Consider the following 27,164-nt stretch of genomic DNA (forward strand, 5'->3'; position numbering starts at 1 on the left):
TGTTGCCGGAACAAATTACCCCACCACGATTCAAGCTCCCACAGGGAGAAGAACTAAAGCAGCTTAGCAACAAAAGCAGTGGTAAGAGGTGGGTTTTTTTTTAATGTTAACAATGTCATTCATGACCACTGTTAAAATGTCACTAGCAAAGTGATTACAAACCCCTGTTACCAAAGGCCCAGTGTGGCTGGGGAATAGTTCAAGCAGAAATAAATGACACGCATGAGTATGACAATTTTTTAGACATTTTGTAAGGTTAATCCTACCTTAGCATAGCTAGACCTTAGGTTTGTGATTGACCCAACTTTTGGAAACAAGTACATGTGAAAAAAATGAACCTTGATAAAGACATTTTGGAACCAAAAAAGTATGTGTGTATACATAATGGCCACCTTTTATAAAAAGATAAAGAAAACAGTAATCCCCAAATAATTTTCTAATAACCAGTATTTTAAAATGTCTTAACAGTTGCACAGTATGTTGCTTATTTCATTTAGCCCAAGAGACAAGAATGTTAATGAGAAATTTGATTAGACCTCAGATCTAGATTGTAAGAGAACAAAGATCTCAGAGCCAAATACCCTTGTGCTTAAAGTGTTTTATGGTTTTTATTACTGAAAAATTTTAAAGATTAAAGACTTACCTATGACTGATATTCAAACTATGATTGATATTCAAAATCATTGACATCTTAATTTTTTTAAAATAACTTACACTGAAAAGCATATGTTGATATTGAAAAACAGGGTAAAATGTACAGTCTAGAACTAGTAATTAGTTTACAATATTTAATTTGAATTGGTATATAAAGAGATCATAAGATGAATAACAATTTCCTTCTTATTTCTTTTTGGCCATGCTGCACGGCGTGCAGGATCTCAGTTCCCCGACCAGGGATGGAACCCATGCCCCCTACAGTGGAAGCACGGAGTCTTAACCACTGGACCACCAGGGAAGTCCCTAATTTCCTTCTTAGACGCATATAATTTCGGATCTGAAAAGGACTGTAGAAAAAAATCTAGTATCACACGTACATTTGGTAATTATGGAAATGGAGGCCAAGGAGAATAAGGAGTAAATGAAGGAACAGATCCTGTGATTTGAACCAGCCCTTCCGACTCCCGATTCAGTGACATCTCAAAGCCTGAAACTCAGCTCCAACATTTATTAAAGATTTGCAGAGTATCTGCTGTGTGTGAATACAATATTAAGTATTAGGACTACAAAGAGAAATACATATATGAAAAGTATCTCAGCAGATGCAAAAAAAACCAATTGTGTTTACCTCTAGGTAGTTCAACTAGTCTGAGGAATAGCATAAAGAAAAGGATTGTATGCCTCTATCATTTGCGCATTTGGGGCTTCCCTGGTGGTGCAGTGGTTGAGAGTTCGCCTGCCGATGCCAGGGACATGGGTTCGTGCCCCGGTCCAGGAAGATCCTACGTGCCGCGGAGCGGCTGGGCCCGTGAGCCATGGCCGCTGAGGCTGCGCGTCCGGAGCCTGTGCTCCACAACGGGAGAGGCCACAGCAGTGAGAGGCCGCGTGCTGCAAAAAAAAAAAAAAAAAAACCCACAACATTTGAGCATTTGAAGGCTTTTACAATAAGAATATATTGCTTCTGTAATTTTTAAAAACATTGTTTAAATGAAAAATAGCAAAACAAAACATTTAAGTTGATGAAAACTAAAAATAGGATGCAAAATTGTATGCATACTACATGTGGTTGGCAGCCTCTAACATGGCCCCAATGATCCCTGCCTCCTGGGATTCACACCCTTTTGTCATCTTCGCTCCTTGCGTGTGGGCTAGACTTCCTGATTCACTTCTAATGAATAGGGATGCCTCTGCTGAGATGAAGTTTTAAACAGTCTGTGGTTTCTGTCTTGGGCTCTCTGGTTCTCTCCGTCTCAGATCACTGCCTGCCATGTTGTGAGGGTACTTAGGCAGCCTGTGGAGAGGCCTCATGTGGTAAGGAAGAGGCCTTCCAGTAACCGTATCAGTGAGCTGAATCCTGGCTGCCGATTGAGTGGAGGTGACTGTAGCCCCAGCCAGCAGCCTAATTGCAACCCCATACATTTCTGGATTCCTAACACACAGAAATTATGAGCTAATAAATATTTGTTGTTTTTAACCACGAAATTTTGGGTTATTTTGTTATGCAGTAATAGATAATACACTATGATTACAACCAGGCAAAGGCATACACCAGGGTACCCACATCCAATGACTGACTCACGTGGGAGTATAAAGGCCTGGCCATCTAGACCCAATGGAGGACACTTCTCAAAGGCTGTTTAGCTCTCAAGCGTTCTGTGGGGCTGGCTGAGGCTGTCATTGGACCTGCATTGCAGCTCAACTTTTCCCTCTGCCCACTCCTGCCTTCTTCCTCTCCCTTACAGGTGTTGACCCCCATGGAACTCTTTCATAAATATTTTGCACATTGAATTCTGCTCAGAGTGTGCTACCTGGGGAATCCAAACCGTGACAGCCATGTAGAATATCTATGGATCCTACGTAGCTGCTCCAATTATCACTATGTCTCAGCCAACAAGAAGAGTGAGCGAGAAGTGGAGGACAAGCACTGATGTTTTATTGACATGACTTGGAAATTGCATCACTTCCATTCACATACCATAGGCAAGACTTATAGCCACACTCACCTGCATGAGAGGATGCTGGGAAATGCAGCTTCCAGCTGGACAGCCATCTACTCAACTAAAACAGAAATTCTAAGATGTGTTCTAGTTGATCTTTTGCTATGTAACAAACCACCCCAAACTTAGTGGTGTAAAACAACAACCATTTTATTATGCTCATGAGATTCCGTGGATCCAAAATATAGAAAGGGCACAGGGAGATGGAGTCACAGCTGGATGACTAGAATATTGGGGGATGACTCAAATAGCTGGGAACTGGAGCAGCTGTGGCTGGAGGACCTTCAGTCCCCAGATGGCATTTTCACTTACATGTTTGGCTCCTGGGCGGGAATGGTGGAAGGACAGGGTCAGATGGGATTGTCTTACAGAGCATCTACCTGTGGCCTATTCAGCATAACAGTCTCAGGACAGTTGTACTCACAGGGTGGTTCAGGGCTCCAAGAGCAAGAGCGTTCCTAGAGACCAAGGAGGAAGCTGCTTTATATGACAACCTCAGAAGTTATATAGCATCACTTCACTGTACTTTATTGGTCAAGCCAGTCTCAAGAGCCCACCCAGATTCAAGGGGAGGAAGCATACATCCCACCTCTTGATGGGAGGAGGGTCAAATAATTAAAACCACCACAAAGGGAGAATAGGTATTGGGGGACAATTAGTTCCTGCCATCGGCCCTGTGATACATACTGCAGTAATGAAGAGGGAGATACACAGGAAAAAATGACTCTAATCAACTATAAAGTGAGGTTTCTATAATATACCAATTCATCTATAGCTATTTTCTCATTACTTACCACAACTCGACTGCTTTTGTATTTAGTATAAAGTTGGTAAGTCCCCTCTCATATATAGGATAGAGTTCAGGCCCTTCTCTTTGGCTCTAATTCTTTAAGCTTTTAAATACAACTCAAGAACCTTGGCACCTATAACTGAAATGCTTTTGGGGGGATTAAGGCTATTTAGAGGAGGAAATGAGCCTTTGTTAGGTTGCCTACAGATTGTCCACCCTGGGTTACTGCAGATTGGGTAAGTACTAGGCCAAATGGAGTAATGTTCCTCAAGTAATATATTTAGTATCACAGTTTGAGTACAGTAGTGGAACCCGAAGTGTACTTTTTCAGTATCTTCTATTCCATTTCCACTTCACAGGATTTACTATATTCTTCAGCAGAGTAAGCAACCCCCCTGCCAGACAATGTACTGTATGTTATTAATGTAAATTATTTTCTGAATTAAAAAAAGGTGGCAAGTCATGGGCAAACTAGGACAGGAACTGAGTCTGTTGAGGTCTTTAAACTCTTCCAAGACTTGGGGATTTTCCTTATGTGCCTAGGGTTAGGGTGACCTTGTCCCATTGTTCTAGAACAGAAGCATATACCTTGCTGCTGGAAAGCCCTGGGATAATGTTGGAAATCTAAAAGGAGCAGTAAAGCATGACTAAATTTCATTAATCTCAATTTCCCCTGCCAAGAAAAATAAAGGCCAAAAATTTTTGCCTGTTTCTGCTTTTTTTCTTTGAAGACTGAAAATAACCTGGTCTTGATCTGAGATGTGTTGTTATGTGGATAAAGTTAAATCATAATAGAGCCTTCAGATAGCTCCTCAAACCCCAAACTACAATTCCCATAAAGCATAAAGTGGAAATTTATGGTTTGCTTGGTAGCCGCAACTAAACAGCTGCACCCCGTCATGGGATGGAGCTTGTTTTGTATCTGCAAACCCAGAGGGAATGAGGAGTGAGGGGCAGCAGCATTCCCTTGGGAATTTGGGGTTGTTCCTCAGTAACTTGCGTATGTCTTTACTCTGTGACCGGTGCCCTCCCCTATGTTTACCCTTCACTTTCTAGTCAAATGCAGGTGTCCATCTCTCTTAAAACCTCTTGTTCCATAAGAGGTGGGATTTGCTCCTCACTTCTTTCACTCTTTATATCTCTAGTGGTTTGTCTCTCATGTTCTTAGCTAATACTTTTCCTCTCACGTCGTTCCCAGTCATATATGAGGCTCATTTTCTACAGGTTCACATTTGTCATTGTCATCTCATGTAATCTGTACCTTTCCTTCATTGTGACTCAGCATACAAAATATATTGCCCTTTGGTTAAACCAGAACGATTCTCAGATTCTCATCCAAAACTGGAATATTAGGATAAATATTTTGTAAGGGAGTGGCTTCAGGGAAGTGTGGTACCCTGTATAAATCTATTGACTGCCAGAAAAGAGATACCTAATCTTTTTAAATAACTTGTTTGATTCTTTGAGAGTCCACATCTTATTCCACTAAGATCTTTTTGATTGGAATTGGTTCTTCCATTTCATGTTTTGTGAGTTAATTCATTAAGTCCCTGTGCAAGAAAAGCAGTTTTCAGAAGGAAAACAGAAACCACCCTAAAAGGGGTCAGAGACATTTCTGCTAGGCAAACTACCAAAGAGATTATTAGGAGCTTCTATGCTACGAATACACCAACCTGCTATTATCTTTAATAGCTTTACAACTAAGGCTACTAGGCAAGGACTGTGCCTGCTCAGTATTTAAATTTGAACATTGTGATGTTAACTCAAATTATAATGCCTAATCCTCAAGCTTGAGTGGAGCAAGTCAACGGCTCACCCCTGGGAATAAGTTAATTTTTCCCAGGCACCGAAGTACTGATTAGGGCGCTGGGCAAGGAATTTTCCTAAATCGGCCCCGCAGCCCAGGAAGTCATTCCTTTTCCCTGGCAAGCACCTCCCAGAGAGCAGTGTTGACTCACTTCTGACTAAGCATGCTTACCACACAATAAACGGTTGAGAAATTATTGTCTCTGCTAGAGTTCCTGTTGCAGTAAAACATATGTATGCATTTAATGGCCAAAAAGACCACCAGATCTCAGTTTCCTATGGGGCCCATAATTCTTTCCCTGGTCCCTTTTCTCCCCTGAACCCACCCACCAAACTAATACATCAAAAGCGTTAGCTGGTCATTTGCAGCAACATGGATGGACCTAGAGATTATCATACTAAGTGAAGTAAGCGAGACAGAGAAAGACAAATATCATATGATATCACTGATATGTGGAATCTAAAAAATAGTACAAATGAGCTTATTTACAAAACAGAAACAGGCTCACAGACAAAGAAAACAAACTTATAGTTACCAAAGGGGAGTGAGGAGGGAACGGATAAATTGGGAGTAGGGGATTAACAGATGCAGACTACCATATATACAACAAATAAACAGCAAAGACTTACTGTATAGCACAAGGAATTATATTCAAGAATACAGATATATACATAATATATATGTATAACCAAATCACTTTGTTTTACACCTGAAACTAACAGAATATTGTAAATCAACTATACTTCAAAAAAAAATGCTCAAGAAGAGTGATAACTAGGGATAATATCCATCCCCAGTTCCTATATGTTAATTGAGCAACTATTATGGGTTGAGGACTGTACAGGTGCTGGAGATAGACCCGGTCATCAGTGGCAAAGACAGACAAGTCACTGATGATTGCATCTATGTGCAAGTGCTGTGACAGAACAAGAACAAGGTGCTCTGGGAACAGCAGAGAAGGCACCTTCATGACAGCCCTGACAGGGAGGGTTCCAAGAGGAAGTGCTTACTGTGAGGAGTCTTGTGGGTTGAGTAGGAGTAAGCCAAGTGGACAGAAGGAGCACAGCAAGCAAGGATGCAGAGATCTGAGAAAGCATGCCCTTTTGGGAAAACAGCAGCTCTGACAAAATGGTGCCGTAAAGGTTTGTAGATGCCAGACAATGTGGTTTGCTTCATGAAGGAACTTATGCTTTATCTGGAGGCACTGATGGATGTGCCTCCTCACCTAGAGAGGACATTTAAGTGAAGAGCATCGAGTTGAGAAAAGTATCTCGAAGTCATGAACTAATACAGGTTTGGAGTTTCACAGATCCTGGTCAAGCCCCATGTGTGACTTAACCAACCCACTTCACCTCTATGATTTTGTGGTCAACCAGCAAGAACACCCACCCCTTAGGGTTACTCTGAGGACTAAATGGAATTATTTACTCATGTCAAATTGGCAGCAAAGTGTGTGTCACCTAACAAACATTTTAATAAACATAAGTTTTCTTTGCTTTAAAAAAAAGAAAAGTTGGCTGGTCTTTTCTCTCCTCACCCTCCATGTTGCCCCAAAGCCTCTCACCTTCCTTCCCCCGCAAACCCTCGAAATTTACTCTTTTCCACCAGAGCCCCCCCAAATTTACTCTCTGTTCTTCAACATATATGCACCAAATTTAGCCCCTCTCTAGCTACATATTTTGGGGGGCATTGGAGGGAGGGAGATAGAATGAGTCAGCAACAGACTGCCTTCTGGTTAAGTAGTGCATAAAGCTGTCTTTTTTAAAAAGCTGCCTAGCATTCCATCGTGTGCCTCTACAAAAATGGATCCCAATTCCCTATCAATAATGATAACTAAAATGTATTGAGCATATACTATGGATTAGGCACTGTTCTAAACACTGTCACAACCCAGTGGAGTAAATTTTGTGACTAGCTTCACTTTACAGATGGGTAAGATAACAGCACAGTGAGATAATTTGTCCACGATCACATAGTAAATTATGGAGATGGGATTTGAATCCAGGTGATTCTTAACCACTCTACTATACTGCTTCCTTATTGATGGGATATTTAGGGCTTTCCTAGATTTTTTTTTCTATTACAGATAATGTAGTAATAAATATCCTTATACGTAAACATTTGCATACTTTTCTAAATACATCCGTTAGGACACATTCCTTGAAATGACATCATGGGATCAAAGAGCAGCACAATTTTATTTGAAGAGAAAACGTTTCTCCTCCAAATTTATCATTTGTTTGGAGGACGGAGCATTTTACTAGAGCAGTAAGCCATCCTCTTTATACATTTAAAATTTTGCTTGCAAAAGTACTAGAAAGTCATCTTAGTGTTTTACCATCTAGGTGGTTCTCTTCTCACATCATTTCTGTTATTTAACTAGGAGTAGAGACAGGGAAACTAAAGCAAATAGGCCCTGGGTCATAGCAGTTGTTATTGATTTAAATGACTGGGTCTTTGATATATATTTTTTCATCTGTAAAATGGGGATATTAGGTACCACCTACTTTATCTACCACCTATGGATTTAGAGGCACAAATATGAATGTATACATTTTTCATATGTATCACTGAAAACACATAATGGAGGGTTACCCATCCAGGGACCAGGGAAAGAACTATGGGCCCAATAGGAAATTGAGATCTGGTATCTTTCTGGTCACTAAAAGCATACATGTGCTTTATTGCACCAGAAACTATCAGAGACAATAATTTCTCAACCCCTTATAGTATGTGACCATCTGTATAAGTCCTAGTACAGTTTCCTTAAGTAGGCTCACTGTAAATATTTTATGAATAAATTAATAAAGTTTTCAAGGCCATGCATAAATTTTCCAAAGCTAAAACTAAGGTCCTCTCTTAAAAAAACAAAACTTTGTCTTACCCCTAAATAATAAATATCTGTATCTTCTTTAGGAGAACCCTGTTCATAATATAGTTTAAGGGTGTTGCAATTTGATCTCAGGCAAACTAATAAATCAAAAGATCCAGAGCAAAAAGTCTGAAATTAGCTAGTTTGTCAAATGTTGAGTAACTGCCTCTCTATACATTTGGAATACATTATACATGCTGTGTAATTTTTATTGGTCTTTTAGGATACTATCTTCTATTTCTTTAAAGTTATTGATAGACAATAACTAATAATAAAATAATAATAATAACCAGGGTTCGAGCCCTGGTCTGGGAAGATCCCACATGCCGCGGAGCAACTAGGCCCATGAGCCACAACTACTGAGCCTGTGCGCTGGAGCCTGTGCCCCGCAACAAGAGAGGCCGTGACGGTGAGAGGCCCGCGCACCGCGATGAAGAGTGGCCCCTGCTTGCCGCAACTAGAGAAAGCCCTCACCCAGAAACAAAGACCCAACACAGCCAAAAATAAATTAATTAATTAATTAAAAAAAATAACTAGGTTGGGAAATATCTACAAACTTCAACATGAAAATATTTTTGATTCAGGTGTTCTGGAATGGAAAAATTTACACGTTTCTATGAATGAAATATGTAAGTACTCAAATGTATAAAGTAAACATGAAAATCATTCTTTCTGACTAGATGTGAACAGAATATATTGTTAAGAATCTATCACAAGGGCTTCCCTGGTAGCACAGTGGTTAAGAGTCCGCCTGCCAATGCAGGGGACACGGGTTTGAGCCCTGGTCCGTGACGATCCCACATGCCCCAAAGCAACTAAGCCCGTGTGCCAAAAAAAAAAACAAAAAAAATCTATCATGAGGCAGCAAAAATTTAAGTTTCCATCCAGGATTTTTCCAAGAACTGGAGAAATAATACTGTTTTAATCTGTTTGGGCTGCTATAACAAAATACAACAGACTAGGTAGCTTATAAACAACAGAAATTTATTTCTCACAGTTCTGGAGGCTGGGGTCAAGTTCTGGTGAAAACCCTCTTCCAGGGTCTGCAACAGATGGTAGCAGACTACCATCTATCACTGTGTCCTCAACATGGAAGGGACTAATCCCATTCATGAAAGTTCCATCCTCATGACTTCAGCATCTCCAAAAGGCGCCACCTCCTAATATCATCACCTTAGGCATTTAGGATTTCAACATATGAATTCTAAAGAGACACAAACATTCAAATCATAGCAAATACCTAAATTGATAGCAGTCCAACTTAAATATGGGAAAGTAACGGCCAATGGCAAAAGATACAAGTGTATAGTTCTACCTTATTCTGAATAACTGTGCTGGGAGCTACATTCTCCCTGAGTAACGCCCTCAAATTAAAGAGATGATTTCAACAGCGGTAATGATGAACTTGAGTCTGAAATGTCCTGGGCTCTAGTTATTGTATGTGCATTCAATAGGACTTAGATTTACTAAGTCTGTGCAGCATTTAGGCTGTTTCTAAAGTTTCTGTTCGTATGTATCACAGTCTATTGAGATTACAGTTTTTCAGCTATATGCCAAAGTTGGGGAAAATGATCCAGTTACGAGCAGGATTTGGAACAATCATTATATCCAAATTTTTTTTTTTTTTAACTGGTGGCAACACTATGTGATACTGTACACACCGATCTGTGTGTTAGAGGAGAAAGCTCTGGAATTGGTTCCCTAGATTTAAGTCCTGGTTCTACTGCTTAGCAGCCATGTCATCTCTATTACTGTTACCTATTGATATGGGGGTGATGATGATAGTAACACCTGCCTCATAGAGTTGACCAAATAACATATTATGTGTAAAGCACTGGGCAGGAATAAGTGTTTAATAAGTTGTTGATATTTCATCCTTTAAAAAGAAAGAATGAAAAAGTATACTTAGAAGCCTGTGATTTAGTATGCAACCAATCTATAGTTTAGTACTAGAATAGAAAGCATTAAATGGCTTTCCTTTTATTTGTTGTTTTTTTAAAAATTAATTAATTAATTAGTTTTTATTTTTGGCTGCGTTGGGTCTTTGTTGCTGCGCGGGCTTTCTCTAGTTGCAGCGAGCGGGGACTACTCTTTGTTGCGGTGCGCGGGCTTCTCACTGCGGTGGCTTCTCTTGTTGCGGAGCACGGGCTCTAGGTGCGTGGGCTTCAGTAGTTACGGCGCGTGGGCTCAGCAGTTGTGGTGCATGGGTTTAGTTGCTCGCGGCATGTGGGATCTTCCCGGGTCAGGGTTCGAACTCGTGTCCCTTGCGTTGGCAGGCAGATTCTTAACCACTGTGCCACCAGGGAAGCCCCTAAATGGCTTTTCACACATAATACTTTACATCAAAAATTGTATTTCTAGTTTGTTGAAAGTAGTAAGAATGGGAAAACCTTGGTTTTAGAAACGAACTCCCAGACAGAAAATAAGTATATAAGAATTAGATATTTGAATTATTCCCTGAGGTTAAGCTTCTAAAAGCAATATCCCCATATTTTGAACCATGATTTATTACATCTTACTGGTCATCACTAATATCTATCTAGTGTCTTGCACAGTCAGAAATGAATAAAAAGTAAATGCACAGTTATAGGCAGGAGTATGAAGAGAACATTTTTTGTTTGTTTGTTTGCGGTACGCGGGCCTCTCACTGCTGTGGCCTCTCCCGTTGCGGAGCACAGGCTCCGGACGCTCAGGGTCAGTGGCCACGGCTCACGGGCCCAGCCGCTCCGCGGCATGTGGGATCTTCCCGGGCTGGGGCACGAAGCTGTGTCCCCTGCATCGGCAGACGGTCTCTCAACCACTGCGCCACCAGGGAAGCCCAGAACATTTAATTTTTTTCATTTATCTCTGGCAATGTAATTTCCAACCAATAATGTACACACAGGTTATAGAAACCGAGCTCTTTGGACAGCAGAGTAATGCATCATGGTAAACTATAATAATTGCTTTTACAACTGGGTGTGGTCCTGTAAAATCTGTGCTGTTGGTGACAGTGAAGGAGGAGGAGAGACAGATGAACAGGAGTTCTTCACTGCTTCTGGAGGACAAATCAAAACCAATGTCCTGGGCTTCCCTGGTGGCCCAGTGGTTGAGAGTCCGCCTGCCGATGCAGGGGACACGAGTTCGTGCCCCGGTCCGGGAAGATCCCACATGCCGCGGAGCGGCTAGGCACGTGAGCCATGGCCGCTGAGCCTGTGCGTCCGGAGCCTGTGCCCCACAACGGGAGAGGCCACAACAGTGAGAGGCCCGCGTACAGCAAAAAAAAAAAAAAAAAAAATCCAATGTCCTACCAATGGAGGATTAATGACATTACTTTTACAAAGGATTTAGACAAATGTGCAAATATATTGCAATTTTTAAAAAAGGGACCTACTGGGCTAAGAAGTAAAAAGGGACCTGTTATTAAAGGGATATTTTCCTTTTGCCTGATTTATGTGGACTGATAGCCCCATTAGTCCAAATATATTTATGTGGTTGGCAGAATAATGGCCCCCAAATATGTCCATGTTCTAATCCCCTAAACTGTGAATGTTACCTTACATGCAGAAGGGATTGTGTAGATGTGACTGAATTAAGGGTCTTGAGATAGAGAGATTATTCTGGATTGTCTGGGTGGGCACAATGTAAGCAGAAAGATCCTAATAAGAGCAAGGCAGGACAAGAGTCAGAGGAGGTTGAAAGACACTATGTTGCTGGCTTTAAAGACATAGGAAGGGGAATTCCCTGGCGGTCCAGTGGTTAGGGCTCCACACTCTTGCTGCCTAGGGCCTGGGTTCAGTCCCTGATAGGGGAGCTAAGATCCCAGAAGCCATGAGGTGCAGCCAAAAAATGAATAAATAAAGACGTAAGAAGGAATCAGGAGTCAACGAAAGCAGGTAGAAGCTTCTAGAAGCTGGAAAAGGCAAGGAAACAGATTCTCCCCTAGAGCCTCCAGAAGGAACGTAGCCCTGCTGACACCTTGATATTAGCCCAGTAAAACCATTTCGGATTTCTGACCTGCAGGACTGTAAGATAATAAACCTATGTTGTTTTAAGCCACTAAATTTGTGGTACTTTGTTAGGACAGCAAATCGAAACGAATACATTCATTAATCTGCACCTAACCTGTGGAGACACCAATTTGTAGCCAGTACAAACTGAAACGTACTTCTAGTTCTCTTGGATTAAAACTGGAGTTATCCGTGGAAAAGTGATTTATTCTGGGGCTGGAGCAGGAAAAAATACAGGGTGAATCTAGAGTGTCTTATGGTGTTAGAAAGTAAAGAAGTGCTGAAAAAGGATGAGAGCATGTGGAAAGGGCACAGGAGCTAACCTGAAAGAGCTCCCAATGGCCAAAGCTGGAACAATTAGAACAACAAAATAATGATAGTGTTGGATTCTAATTCCCCAAATAAAATATATAGCCATGCATCCACAATGAAATAAATAAATGGAGGAGAATGGACAGTTCCACTGATGAATGTTAAAATTAGTGTAGGAAGGTTTGAGGAGAAATAAAATATTCGCATAGTTCAAAGTATCTCCCCCAAGGTATCTTTTAATTACAAATGGCAAAATAGTAACGTTACAACGGAGAAACCAGAAGACACCAGCCAAACCAAGTAACTGGGCTAATAGCACTAATGTGGTAGGCATAATTCTAAGATGTCCACTCCCTCCCTTTCCTCCCCACCTTCGACATGCCTTTCATAACCATCCAGGCTGTGAATACGATGGATTTTAATCCATGACTAGGTTATGTGACACAGTTGACTTTAGAAAAGGGAGTATGGGTTTGGGCCTGACCTAATCATATGAGCCTTTTAAATCTGGGTCTAGAAGTCAGAGATTCAAAGCGTGAGAGGGACTGTAGGGGAGGGGAATTCTCCTGCTGCCCTTGTAAATGGAGAAGCCACCAGTGAGAATTTGAGAATGGCTTCTAGGAACTGAGAGTGATTCCCGCTGCCAACCCGCAAGAAAACAGTCCATCCTGAATTCTGCCAACAACATGAATGAGCTGGAGGACCACAAGCTCCAGCTGAGGACACAGCCCAGCTGACACCTCGATGTTGGCCTTGGGAGACCCTGAGCGGGGAGCCCAGCCGCACTCAGCTTGGCCCTCTAAGCTGCAGAAACTGTGAGATAAGAAGCTGGGTGTTGGGCTTCCCTGGTGGCGCAGTGGTTGAGAGTCCACCTGCCGATGCAGGGGACGCGGGTTCGTGCCCCGGTCCGGGAAGATCCCACATGCCGCGGAGCGGCTGGGCCCGTGAGCCATGGCCGCTGAGCCTGCACGTCCGGAGCCTGTGCTCCGCAACGGGAGAGGCCACAACAGTGAGAGGCCCGCGTACCACACACACGCAAAAAAAGCTGGGTGGTGTTCTACGGTGCCAGGTCTGTGGGGACGTGTCACAGCAGCAGCACAAAACCATACAACCAGTCGTAACACAGGTCAACATCATGTGCTCCCTGATAGGATGCTCTGAAAAGGACATATGATGTCTGAGATTTTCTTGCCAAAAATACATTCCCTCATCTAATCATGAGGAAATATCAGAGAAACCCAGACTGAGAGACATTCTACAAAATAACTGACTGCCACACCATTGGAAAGCAGTTATACTCTAATAAAGATGTTTTAAAAAAAATAATAACTGACTGGTACTGTTCAAAAGGGTGGAGGTCATGAAAGACAAGAACAGACTGAGTACCTGAAGCAGAAAAAGGACATTAGTGGTAGACCTGCAAAATCAGAATAAAGTCTGTAATTTAGTTGACAACAACAAAAATTACAACAGAACATACCCAAAGTTATTCCTCTATAGAATCAGGCGACTCTATGTAATCTTAAGCAATTCACTTCTAGAATGTTTTTCCAGTTATTAGGTAACACGAAAAGCATTTGTAGTGTGCTTCAGGATTCTTAGTTGAAATAGTAACGGCTGTGTTGCTTACTGTTTGTCTTTGCTATTTTCCTTTAAGATGGCTACATGTTGGAAGAGTTGCTGTGTTTTGGAAGACTCAGTATGCTTCAACATTGTAATGGCTTTGGTGCAACAATATAGACCAATGAAAACAAATACTATTAATGGATGCAATCCAAAAATGAAAAATTAGACAACTTAGTATATTGTGGAGGCTTTTGTGGTTGTTGCTTTGATGTTTGCTTTTTACTATTATTTCAAATTAAGGAGTTGGCATGTAAAACTATAAATACACAAAATCCTTTCAACAGCTTAAAAAAAATCAACATTTCAGAAGTTTCCTGAATTCAAGTCAAGACAGAGGGAGGGAAGCAAAAAACACTGTTTGAACAGTTTGATTCAGACAAGATAGAAATGCCCTTCCAGTAGAGAAAAAAAAGGGCAAATGATCTCCATGGAGTATTTACATCAGTTTTCTAAGAATGGTATCATGCGTCTCCTTCCCCTATAATCTTTTTCTTAGCTTCATTTCAGAGAACTGGACACATCCTGTAGAGACTGAGTGATAATTTATCACTGCATCAGTGATTATTGCATGAAGTACTCTGACTTTGCTGCTCATACATTTTAGGTAACGTAATTCTTCCCTCCTTCCTCCATAGAGAGAAACATAGTGCCTAACATCTAGCTCAAGGCTGGCTTAACGGCCTCCTCTGAGGTTAATGTTAACATCATTCTGGACGGAGCAACAGGAAGCATCTGTGTATCTTACCACAAACCGAGATGATCCACTCTTTCCCCATTTGAAGTATAAATTTTGTTGGTATTAAATTACTTAACCGCTCTTGCTGTGCACACCTAAAACATTTAGATATATAAAACATCATGGTAATAAGCTCTGAGAAAACTGAAATGATTTATGACTATGTAAATATTTATTTAATTCTTCCCAGTTGGTCAATATTGATTTTTTTTTCTCGTCTATAATTTAAAGGAAACTTGTAGTATGAAAGCTATTCTGACAAATCTTTGGTTCTTATGTTCTGGAACCATCTATGGTGACAGCAAAACTCAGGGAACAATGTTAGTTAATTAACAGCTGCCAAGTTACCTGGAGGAGCAGATGGTATAGTTGATTACGTCCTACAAAATGGGGGAAGGGAACACTCCAAGATATTTGCTCAAATATGCTTGAGCGTTTCCACACAAAAGGCTTTAATTGAAAGCCATACTTTTTCCCTCTTGTATGTTTGCCTTTTACTTCGGGTGATTCTCTTATATTGTATTTATTAGCCTGTCAAGTGTTCAATATTAAGTGACATTAGTCATTTAAAAGTAGAGTATACAGAAAATAAATACATAAACAAAAATAGAGCATACATTTTAAGTGTTTTTACCAATGAAGAATGTACAACAATTGGGGAATTCCCTGGCGGTCCAGTGGTTAGGACTCTGAGCTTTCACTGCCAAGGGCGTGGGTTCGATCCCTGGTCAGGGAACTAAGATCCCACAAGCTGCACAGTGTGGTCAAAAAAAAAAAAGAATGTACAACGGAAATACGCCAAGAATACTTAACACCAATCCCAGATATTTTTAACTGGACTATAACATGGTCAAATGGAATATAATGCTCAAAGGTTATTGACATAATTAAAATTGTACAGATATTTTACTAATCGTCTTGGACCTGTATTGAGATTGACAACAGAAAGTCCATACTTGCTTCCTTAGAACCTTTCTCATTTAACCTATCCAGAAGCCATATCTTGATTATCTAACGATCTCAAAGAGATTGTACTGCTTAAAAATTCAAAATCTCAAATATTCATTAATTCAAATATTTATGGTGCATAGTTTGTGCTTGGCACTCTTCTAGATGCTAAGTCAACAAAATAGCTCAAGAGGAAAAAAAAAAAAGGACAAAACCCCTAGCCTTGGGACTTCTCTGGCTGTCCAGTGGTTAAGACTCCACACTCCCAACAAAGGGGGCCTGGGTTCGATCCCTGGTCAAGGAACTAGATACTGCATGCCGCAACTAAGACCCACACAGCCAAATAAATAAATAAGAACAAAACAAAAACCCCCTAGCCTTCACAGTTTATATATATATATATTTTTTTTTTTTTTTTGCGGTGTACGGGCCTCTCACTGTTGTGGCCTCTCCCTTTGCGGAGCACAGGCTCCGGATGCACAGGTTCGGCGGCCATGGTTCATGGGCCTAGCCTTTCCGCGGCATGTGGGATCCTCCCAGACCAGGGCACGAACCCGTGTCCCCTGCATCAGCAGGCGGACTCTCAACCACTGCGCCACCAGGGAAACCCCACAGTTTATATTTTGAAAAGTAGGATCTGTATAAAAATAAAACATCCCCCAAACAATAATTCTTTCCTTTCTTGCCAGACGTAAGACACTTGAGGGCAGGGACTGCTGTTTCCCTAATATCCTAACCACTGTGCCTAGCACAGTATAAATGATTCACAGGTACTCCTTGAATAATTAAATAGCAGATCTTTTTTAAAAAAACTTTTATTTATTTATTTGTTTGGCTGTGCTGGGTCTTAGTTGCGGCATGCGGGATCTTTTTCAGTTGCAGCATGCGGGATCTTTAGTTGCGGCACTCAGGAAATTAGTTGCAGCGTGTGGGATCTAGTTCCCTGACCAGGGATCAAACCCAGGCCCCCTGCATTGGGAGCATGGAGTCTTAACTATTGGACCACCAGGGAAGTCCAGAAGATCTTGCCTGTTACATCTGTTTGAACTTTTCAGCTTGGCTCTCAAAGTCCTCTTAACTGGGCCCTACCCTACTGCTGTCTTTTCCTCCATTTTTCCACACACAACTTCTGTTGAGACATGCTCACTCCTGCTTTACCAAATGCCATTTTCTCTGTCCAGGTAAATAAAAATTCTCTCCATTTAAATTCAACAAACACTGATCTAGTATCTCCTATGTGCCAGGACTGTGCTAGAGACGTCCACAGATCTTCTTGAATCTATACACGTACTCTCATTGGTTTTAAGAGTGGGAGAGGCTCACAGTTCTGAGAGCAGCCAGGGGTCCCTCGGCTACTGAGTCAGGGCCGGATCTCCCACAATAACCCAAGGCAGGCTTCTCTTACTCTGCCCCTTTTCTTCCCTACTGAGCCCTTGATTGTTCTCCAAGGGCTTCCCAGATGTCATTTACCTTGCAAGTAGATCATAAACTCCCTGTGCACAACTGTGCACATATGTGCAACTGTGCACATATTTTGTTTTACTTCCCTGCAGAGCCTAACCGAGTACCATGCCCATTGAGCACTCAATAAATACCCTGCTAACTGAGAAGGTTAACCAACTCGGGAGTTAACCTTTGCAACAAATTCTTTTCTTTTCTTTTTTTTTGTGGTATGTGGGCCTCTCACTGTTGTGGCCTCTCCCGTTGCGGAGCACAGGCTCCGGATGCTCAGGCTCAACGGCCATGGCTCACGGGCCCAGCCGCTCCGCGGCACGTGGGATCTTCCCAGACCGGGGCACGAACCCGTGTCCCCTGCATCGGCAGGCAGACTCTCAACCACTGCTCTCAACCACTGGAGATGCAAGTTATCTTTGACTTGTAGGTAAACAATTTAATGTTCAGCTGATCTACTTCCTTCATGACTTGAATTACAAGCCTGTTCAGTTTATTTTTACCAGCAACGAAGACCTAGTGTTTCCAGGTTCTCTCTGACCATACAACCACTCCTTCGTGTCTTTGAGGTACAGCCAGCTAAACTGCATGGACAAGCTGTATTTTGATGAGATAACCTATCCAGGCTCAAATGTTCTCATCAGCCAGCACATTTACCACAGATGCATCCAGCTTGGCCGGGAGTCGGAAAAAAAAAAAAAAAACTTAAAATATTTTTAAGCGCAGTGGTCTCCAAGTTCCTCTCAGGCCTCACCTTCCTTATAGTGTTCAACCAGGGCCATTCAGACCCTTATCCTGTACCTAGACTGTAAAGCCAATGAGGACAGGGACCGCCTGTCTTGCTCACTACTTCACCACTGCAGGATGCTACGAACGTCAGCCTCATAAGATATAGCAGTATCTCTTCAACTTTTTGTCCTTAACCCACCATAAAAATATACATATATGTATCTATAACTGAAACTTTTTGTGAAATAATACTTCGACTGCAATGACTTTGGGTATTTTCTATTCTATAACACTCTACTCTTTTTAGTAGGTCATAAGCTGCGAAACTGATTTAAGTTCCCTCTTGTAAAGACTCTGTGCCAGAGCTGAGATGAGGTCTCTCACCACTGTATCACCCAGGACCCTGAATAAGAAGACTCCACAATCATTTTCTGTTAGAGCCAAGTGCCAGGGAAATGCATAGCTGTCTGGCACAAGGCTGAGTGAATAAACGCTTGTGGTTTTGTGTTGGCTGAGCCTGTTCTTACTGTGAAAATATACAGTTTGATCATATTTTTTAAAAATAATTAATCATTTTCTCAAGAGCACTAGTAACTAACCAAACAGAGAAATCTCACACAAATCATGCAAAAAAGTAGTAAATATGTAAATAGGGTTCTAATTAATTTGATATTTGTTCTTCAGTACTTGAGAAATTGCTTCTAGAGCATGACCCCTTTTTATAGTTTTCTAATTAAAGTCCTGCCTTAATTCTAGGCACTTTCTATGAATTCAGCAACAAAAAATGGAAATGGACAGTTGTGGAGTGGCTGTTATATGTCATATAGTATACTACATATGGTTCTATAAATCATCTTATTCAAGCAATTGTGTTGAGAATGAGGGCACTGAGGTTTGAGGGTCTAGGGAAACTGCCTTAGTTTGTACAGTTAGTAAATAAATATTAGCTCTGGAATTCACACATGGTTTTCTGATCTAAACCCCACACTTTGTCTACTACTTAACACTGCATTTTAAAACAATAAACTCTTACCTGCCCTATCAAACAGTTCATTGGAAACACTAAATGTGTCAAACACCTACTATTCCCTTTGTGGGATGACTCTTTAAAAATTTTTATTTATTTATTTATTTATGGCTGCATTGGGTCTTGATGCACATGGGCTTTCTCTAGTTGTGGTGACAGGGGCTACTCTTTGTTGCGGTGTGGGCTTCTCCTTGCGGTGGCTTTTCTTTGTTGCGGCGCACAGCTCTAGACGTGTGGGCTTCAGTAGTTGTGGCACATGGGCTCAGCAGTTGTGGCTCACGGGCTCTAGAGTGCAGGCTCAGGAGTTGTGGCGCACAGGCTTAGTTGATCTGTGGCATGTGGGATCTTCCCGGACCAGGGCTCGAACTCGTGTCCCCTGCATTGGCAGGAGGATTCTTAACCACTGCACCACCAGGGAAGTCCCAGGATGACTTGCTTTGAAGATATTTTGTAAACCTTTTTATGCCTTATTGTCAGAAAAGTCTTCTCCAATATCTCATATTGAAATTTAAATGCATTTCTCTCTTTAGAACGGCTAATGAAAAGGCATTAACTGGTAACAATATTTCTCTTGCTATATGTTCTATATGTACTCTTCCTGTATCTCATTATATATATATATATATATATATACATATATAATTTATTTATTTATTTACATTTTATTTTTGGCTGCGTTGGGTCTTCGTTGTTGCACACATGCTTTTCTCTAGTTGCTCTGAGCAGGGGCTACTCTTTCTTGCAGTGCGCAGGCTTCTCATTGCAGTGGCTTCTCGTTGTGGAGCACTGGCTCTAGGCTTGTGGGCTTCTGTAGTTGTGGCACACGGTTCAGTAGTTGTGCGTTGCAGGCTCTAGAGCACAAGCTCAGTAGCTGTGGCGCACGGGCTTAGCTGCTCCTTGGCATGTGGTATCTTCCTGGACCAGGGCTCGAACCCATGTCCCCTGCATTGGCAGGCAGATTCTTAACCACTGCGCCACTAGGGAAGTCCTCATTTTATATTCTTTAAGACCTTGATTGAGTCTGAAGGACACCCAAATCTCAGCTAAACTTAAAAATCTTTGCTACTGTCAACTATTTGGGTGTTCAAAAATATCTGGGGGAAAAAATGGATTGTTTTTGTAGGTATTTGGTATGTCATAATCACAGTCTTCTATCTTTTTCTGTATTGAATTAATTCAACTTGTGACTAGTGCTGCTAAGTCCACTGTCTTGGTGGTGTTTAAAAACAAAACACAACACAAACAAAGCAGTACTCCCTGACCTTGGGATGTGCTGCCTGTAAGGTGTTTACTGGCAAGCAACCAGAGAGAGCAGCTGAGCTTTACACGGCACTAAGACCCGCCTTGTGCCTTACATGCACTATGACCTGTAATCCTCAAACAATGCAATGAGGTAGGTACTGTTCTTATTCCTTAGAGGTTAAGTAGCTTGCCCAGGGTCACACTACCAAGGAAAATGGTGGAGCCAAGTTTCTAAACCAGATGGCCTGGACTGGAGATTAAACTCTTAAACCATTACAGCTCCTCCTGCACAAAAGGAACGCATGTGGGGAAAAAAAAAATCCTAGAAAACAACTCAAGGCATTAAAGTAAGAATAAGGTCACTGTACACTCAGGTTGGCACCAGAAGGCTTCAGGAACAAGATTTTGAAGAAGTCCTCAGAGCAGAGCAGGATTGACCTGGCAGAGCTGAGAAGAAAAGAGGCATCACAAGAATGGCTGTGGCTTGCTCTGTGGGGCAAAAACAGCCTTGGCCTAATAGGAGGAGGCTCGGTTGGGTAATTTTTAGTAGAATATCTACTTCTGTGTCCTCATTTCTTTCTCCTGGTTTTCCTTAAGAATAAAACAGAATGCAAATACCTACTGTAAGACCATACAGCACCCAGGTATGTATAAAACAGAAACACCAGTGTATACGGTTAAGGTAAACAGTACAATTTTTATTTTTGACTGAGGTCTTTTCCTCTTCCTGGTGTACTACAACTGGCCTCACCATATTGTATCTTTGATAATCTTCCTTACATGAATTTAAATCAAGCTGTTTAAATTGTGTTAAATAGTTATTCCTTACCTTAACTGAATGAGAGGATTTCCCCCTTTTCCCTTACGATTGAATTCTGGCAGCCTGTAACAAATATATGGCAAAGTTATTATAGAACAGGAAGTCCAAACTTATTCAAGGGCTGTGTTCCAGAATATCACTGTGAACTAGTTATTTGGAACCTGGGGTTTATTTTCCCATGGAAATAGTGGTTAAGGTCCCAGCGGGTCTACAAAGCTTGCTTAACCAGGAACGTAGCAGAAATGAACAGTCACCTTTGTGTTGATCTCTGCCTATCATTCCGAGGACTCCATGGATTTCTCTTCTTACTACAATGTTTTAGCTAACCACCACCTCTGGGACACAGTTTTCTCATTATGAATTATAGAAAAAGTTGGCTAACACTTATAATTCTGCCCAAATCCAATCTTTAATACTGCTTTGGGGTGTTTTTACTAACCATTACTTTAAAAATGACTTCAGTTGGAGAGGTGTTTTCCCCAGTGTAAGGTAAGGAGTCAATACAACGGCCCAAGAATGCTATGGCCAAGGCGATAGCGCATCCTCTGCCTGCAGCGTGACGAGAAGGCAGGGAAATGGCACCAGGGATGTGTCTTGCACCTGCTGCTGCCAGTGACCATCTGGTTTTTGGAGGGTATCTTTTGCCCCTTATGGGGATTTAAAAAAAAAAAAAAGACTTTCTTGGTTTCTGGCTTGGCATTAGGTAGTAGTCCCCAGGTCTCAGTGCCCCTGGGTAGGTGTCAGAACTTGGAGATTACCTGATCATGTGTGTTTTGACTATAGTTGCATCTACATTATAGAAATTTCATATTCGAATAACCTAAAGCTATGATGTGGATGTCTCCCAAATACAATGCTTGTCTCAGAAACATTTTCTTCAGGGCACAGTAACCACAATAAAACTGAAATCTTTGTTTTAGATAGAAACATTACCAACAAATGTTTCCAAAACAGAAATGCTTGAAGTGAAAAAAAATTACATTTATGGCCATCATAATAGTATGATTTTTGAAAACTTTTAGGCTCTGTACACACACTTCTTTTCACCTCCTTGGAAGTTTTCAAACTACTAGGGACCTCTTGGTATCACTTCAGAGTTTGCCTTTAGAAATGTTAGAAAAAAACATTTCTGTGATTAGGGAAGGTTTATAATCACGCCCCTACTCTCCCAAACCCCCCCACTAAATTTGTATAATCATGTCTGCTGTCAGTGTCTTTTTAAACACTTGGTGATTCTGTCAGCAAAACATTCGCCAATAAAGGCATGGCTTTATTGCTTAAAAACATCTAATATATTAAACATGCATAAATCTTTCACTTTAAATCCACACAATCTGTGAATGAGCTCTTTTAAGAATATAGGTTGTATTTTCTTTTCTTTTGGCCACACCCTGTGGCTTGTGGGATCTTAGTTCCCAGAGCAGGGATTGAACCTGGGCCCTTGCCAGTGAGAGTGTGGAGTCCTAACCATTGGACCACCAGGGAATTCCCTAGGTGGTATTTTCTTCACCATAGTGTTCACAATAAGGTGGTCAATTTTTACAAAATTAAAATCATTAATACCAAAAGGCAGATCAATTAAAGTTTATAATAGTAAAAATATTAAGGCAAGTGTCTCCTATTTCAACTAAAGGCCAAAACAAGCTACTGGTGAAATTAAGGCATAATAACAGAATAAATAAAAGACACTACTGCTCTAAGTATCACATAGGTAAAACTTTGGCATTCATGGCTCCAGGTCACTTCATCCACTGACTAGATCTTTTAGAAAATACCATAACTTTACAACATAGGTAACATTTCTAATTATGCTAGTGCATTACATGTACTGTTCCCTTTCAGGATCAGGAAGGAAATCTCTCTTAAACACAGTGCATTTCAATTGACAAATATATATTTGTCTGAAAACAATGGAGACTTAGGTACTAGACTTCATGAAGGTGAAATAAGCCGCTGGTCGCCACTAGTGAATGAAGGGGCTCCAGCTGCCGGCTACTCAGTTTGTTTTTGGCAAAGAGTAAATGGCAGAAATTTAGCATTTCCAGATATAGCGTACAGAGCTGTGGAAGGCACCTCAGAATATAGAGCTAAAGGATTTGGAATCTTATTGAAAGCCTTAGGGCCAAGAACGTCTACATTCCTTGAAATTGAAGACGATTATCCCAACTGTATTTAAAAGAAGAAAGAAGTGGAAAGGAGGAGAAGGAGGGGAGAAGGGAAAGAAAAATAATGCTTTTTGGAGCCCTTGGGGGAATTAAACCAGAGCACATACATAAAAGTGTCCAGCAAGGTTACCAAGATGTATTAGGGGCTCAATGTTAGCCAAATTTGAGTACAGTATTGCGAATTTTATTGGGCAAAATACGTTTATTTTAGGTTAATTATGTCAGTAGTTTTGTCAGGACCTGTAGTTTCTAGGAATTAGAGATAACACCGGAAATGAGTTCAATTATCAAGTGAAATAAACACTGACCAATCAAATTCACCAATGTTACAAACCTAGCAGGATTTCTTGTCGTTGGGGCTGTAATTCCCCAAGTCTGGGCTATTTAGCTCAGCTGGTGGATAAACATCATGGATCACAGCCCTGTACAAGTCAAGCTTTATAAAGAGAAAGACATTGAAATGCTAAGATTATGCACCATATCCCTATCCCCCGATGGACATCACACAAACAAGCTTGTTGGTCACAAGAGGGATTGCATAAAAGGGTGCAGTCAGCTTAAGGCAAACACATCTTAATTTCTTGAAAAATTCAAAGCATATCTAAAGTCATGTCATGTCACATATAAGAAACAAGTTGCTCAAAAACACGTTTTTCAAGTCCACTAGATTTCTTCATTAAGGGAACGGATTTCCTTGTTGTGACCGAAGTGTTTGATTTCCAAACGTTAAAAAAACAACTAAATAGAACACAACTTCATAACTGAGGTTTCTGAGACGATAAGAATCAGTTAATTTTACTTTAATTACTTTAGATTTTTCTAGCAAAGAGTAAGGGAAAAAAACTGCAAAAGAAAACCAAGACTATTCAGGTACTGTATTCAAATATAGATGATAAAGATGGGGGTCAGCATGAAAATAATAAATATGTTATATGCATTATCTGAACTCATTTTAACATTATGGGAATTTCTAAATTTGGAAGCTCAAAAAACATTTTAAACTGAGTCATCAGTTATTTCTAAATGCTTTGTAATAAATTTTAAATGAAAGAAATTAAATATTCTACTGAGTCCATCAACAGATGAATGGATAAAGAAGATGTGGTACATACATACAATGGAATATTACTCAGCCATAAAAGGGAACGAAATTGGGTCATTTGTAGAGTCCTGGATGGACCTAGAGACTTCATACAGAGTGAAGTAAGTCGAAAGAGGAAAACAAATATCGTATATTAACGCATACATGTGGAATCTAGAAAAATGGTACAGACGAACCTGTTTGCAAGGCAGAAATAGAGACACAGACATAGAGAACAAACGTATGGACACCAGAGGGGTAAGGGGGGTGGGGTGGGATGAACTGGGAGATTGGGATTGACATTTATACACTAATATGTATAAAACAGATAACTAATGAGAACTCTACACAGGGAACTCTACTCAATGCTCTACGGTGACCTAAATGGGAAGGAAAGCCAAAAAAGAGGGGATATAGGTATACACATAGCTGATTCACTTCACTGTACAGCAGAAACACAACATTGTAAAGTAACTATACCCCAATTAAAAATAAATATTCTACTGATGCAAGGCACTACTATTACAAATTCATTCCCACTATGTCAGCCAACCTGCGTCAGAAAAATAACTCTTTGTACAAGATTCACCATTCCCTGCAGAACATACAAAAAGACTTTTTGTTCATTTTCTAGTATTCTTCTCTTTCTTCATAAAAACAGCAAAATCTCTCTGCAATTTGTTCTTCTCCAGTAAGAGTTCTATGGGAATTGTTGCAAGTGGGCAGCACCCTTCTCTCCCTCACCTGTGTTAGCTCTGTACTGTGTGACTTTGTTCCCATCTATCTCTAAGCTTTGCTTATTGGAAAAAAGTAGATTCATGACATCCATTGCAATATATTAAAAGCACTTCACACAGTTTGGCAGCACATTAGAAATTCTGAGCATTTCAACTCTTAACAACAATAGACACATTTCTCAATTCTGTGACACAGAAAGTGGACAGCAACATGTGTAATGCACCAAAGATCTAAACCTTAAAGGATCTAAATTAAAATAAAAATTAAATGCCTGTACATAATTCTAAATAAGCAATTGTACTTAGAGAAAATCTAAAGCTGTCTTTAAAATCTGTTTTCAGTTTTACAGTAATATTTCTTCATGGGCAGATCATAACAGCATTAGGATTATTTCTATAAAGGTGGTCAGTTATACTTAAGTTGTATTTATGCCCCCAGTGATCTCTGCCTTAATTTGCACTGTGAAAAATAAACAGCTGTATCTTGCCTTCTGGACAGTCAATAGGTTTTATTTACATTGCTTTGAGAAAAGGAGACAAAAGACATCCTTTTACAACTGTCTTCCAGCAATCTCAGTTTGGAGGGGAATATATAACACAAATTTTTATACATGAGGAAACATATAAATCTCTCTGTATATCAATACAAAAACGTATAAATAAGTAGACAAATAAAGTGGCTAGGAAGTCTCTTGAAGTCCAAATTTATAAACTGACCACCAGACCCAGAACTTAGATCTGTAACGGAAAAAAAAAATCATTATTAGCCTGAAAAAAAATTCAAACACCACTCTCACGAACATGGAAAAAATTAAACAGAAAATAGAAAACAATAATCACCGGAAAACCTGTGTCTTGTAAAGATTTCTTGCCATCAGAAGATGCAGAAACATTTTTCCCCCTGGTGCAAATGCAAACGTTTCTCAAACACCCCCAGTTTCTTCCCCGCTTTTTCCCCCAGGCGCCGGTGTAGACGGCCGGTGTGGACTTTTTTCCAGAGATGAGAATTCGAAATTTGTACTTTACCGGGAGCGGGTGCACTTTTCCCCCCGGCCCCCCTTTCCTCTGCCTCCAAGATGGTAGGAAAGTTGTCGTTTCGGAGGGCAGAGGAGCTGCTCTCTGGTGTTATGTCCTCGCAGTGCCTGTAGTGGTGCTGTAGGAGGCTGCTGCCTCTTCTTGTGCAGCTCCGGCAGCCCTGCCTTCTTGGCTGGAGAGTATATTCAGGGATTTCCCCTTAATAATCACCGACCCTGGGAGCACTTTTTAGTTTCCAAAATAAAAATATGATCCTCACCCCTCTTGCTTGACAGGGAAAGGCTCTTGCCGGAGCCCAGGGGGGAGCAGTAGCAGCGGCGGCCGAGCTTCCTAGTCCATTGCCAGCGCCTCTCACTCTGATCTGTCAGACCAGACGAGGGAAAAGGGGGGAAGGAGAAAAAAAAAAAAGCAGCTGAAAGGTAAGCAGAGGCGGCCCCAGGCCCGGCCCACATCCCCGGGCTCCCGTAGGGCGGCGGGCTGGGCCGCGCAGGCAGGGCGGGCGGCGAGCGCGCTTACGTGAGGCCGGGGATTCGCCGGCCCGCGCCAGGCCCCGGGCAGAGAATGAAAGGGTGAGAGGGGCCGGCGCCGGGGTGGCGGGGGCTGGGGACTCGGGGGCCTGGGGGGCGCCCACGGTTGACGACGGCAGGCCGCCGGGCGGGGGTGCAGCCGGGGCCGGAGCGGGGCGAGCGGCGCGGCCTGCGCGGGCCAGGGTGGGGGTGGGGGCGCCGGTTAGGCCTCGGGCCGGCGGGCGCCGCAGCGGCCGCGCCCTGCCCCCGCACCCCGGGCCTCCCCGCGCCCCTTCGGGTCTCCCGGGGCCTCCGGGCGGGACGGCGGCGTTGCTGGGCCGAATCTTGCGCGGGGCCCCGGAAGGCTCCCCCGCGGGGCGGCCGGCCCGGGCGACCGGGACCGGGGCGTCAGGGCCTAGGAGCGGGGAATGGGCGCCCAGCCGCCCCCCTCCCCCGCTCTCTCGCCGACGCCCCCCACCCCCGATTCCGGTAATAGTTGAATTTATTTCTCCCCCTCCTCTGCGCTCCGGGCGGTCAGGCCGGGGCGGGGCGGGCGGCCTGGCGGGCGTGGGGTGGGGTGAAGGGGTGGTGAAGAGTCAGGTGCAGCCGCGGCCCGGAAAGTTTCCTTTTAGGCCC

At 41.9% G+C, this 27,164-nt stretch overlaps 1 long non-coding RNA gene across 2 annotated transcripts; it reads right to left on the reverse strand.

Annotated features, from left to right (window-relative positions):
* Nucleotides 1-751: 751 nt before the first annotated feature.
* LOC309824735 lies at nucleotides 752-26,745 on the reverse strand. 2 transcript variants are annotated; one of them, XR_014296965.1, is made up of 5 exons: nucleotides 26,539-26,745; nucleotides 25,828-26,383; nucleotides 21,014-21,067; nucleotides 2,661-2,715; nucleotides 752-1,545 (listed from the first exon to the last, which is right to left on the reverse strand). It is a non-coding gene; the product is annotated as an uncharacterized lncRNA (long non-coding RNA). The 2 variants fall into 2 exon arrangements; XR_014296966.1 differs by lacking the exons at nucleotides 752-1,545; nucleotides 2,661-2,715; nucleotides 21,014-21,067 and adding an exon at nucleotides 25,477-25,725.
* Nucleotides 26,746-27,164: the final 419 nt, after the last annotated feature.

This window comes from Grampus griseus (assembly GCF_964374135.1).
Source record: "Grampus griseus genome assembly, chromosome: 7".
Taxonomy (NCBI): domain Eukaryota; kingdom Metazoa; phylum Chordata; class Mammalia; order Artiodactyla; family Delphinidae; genus Grampus; species Grampus griseus.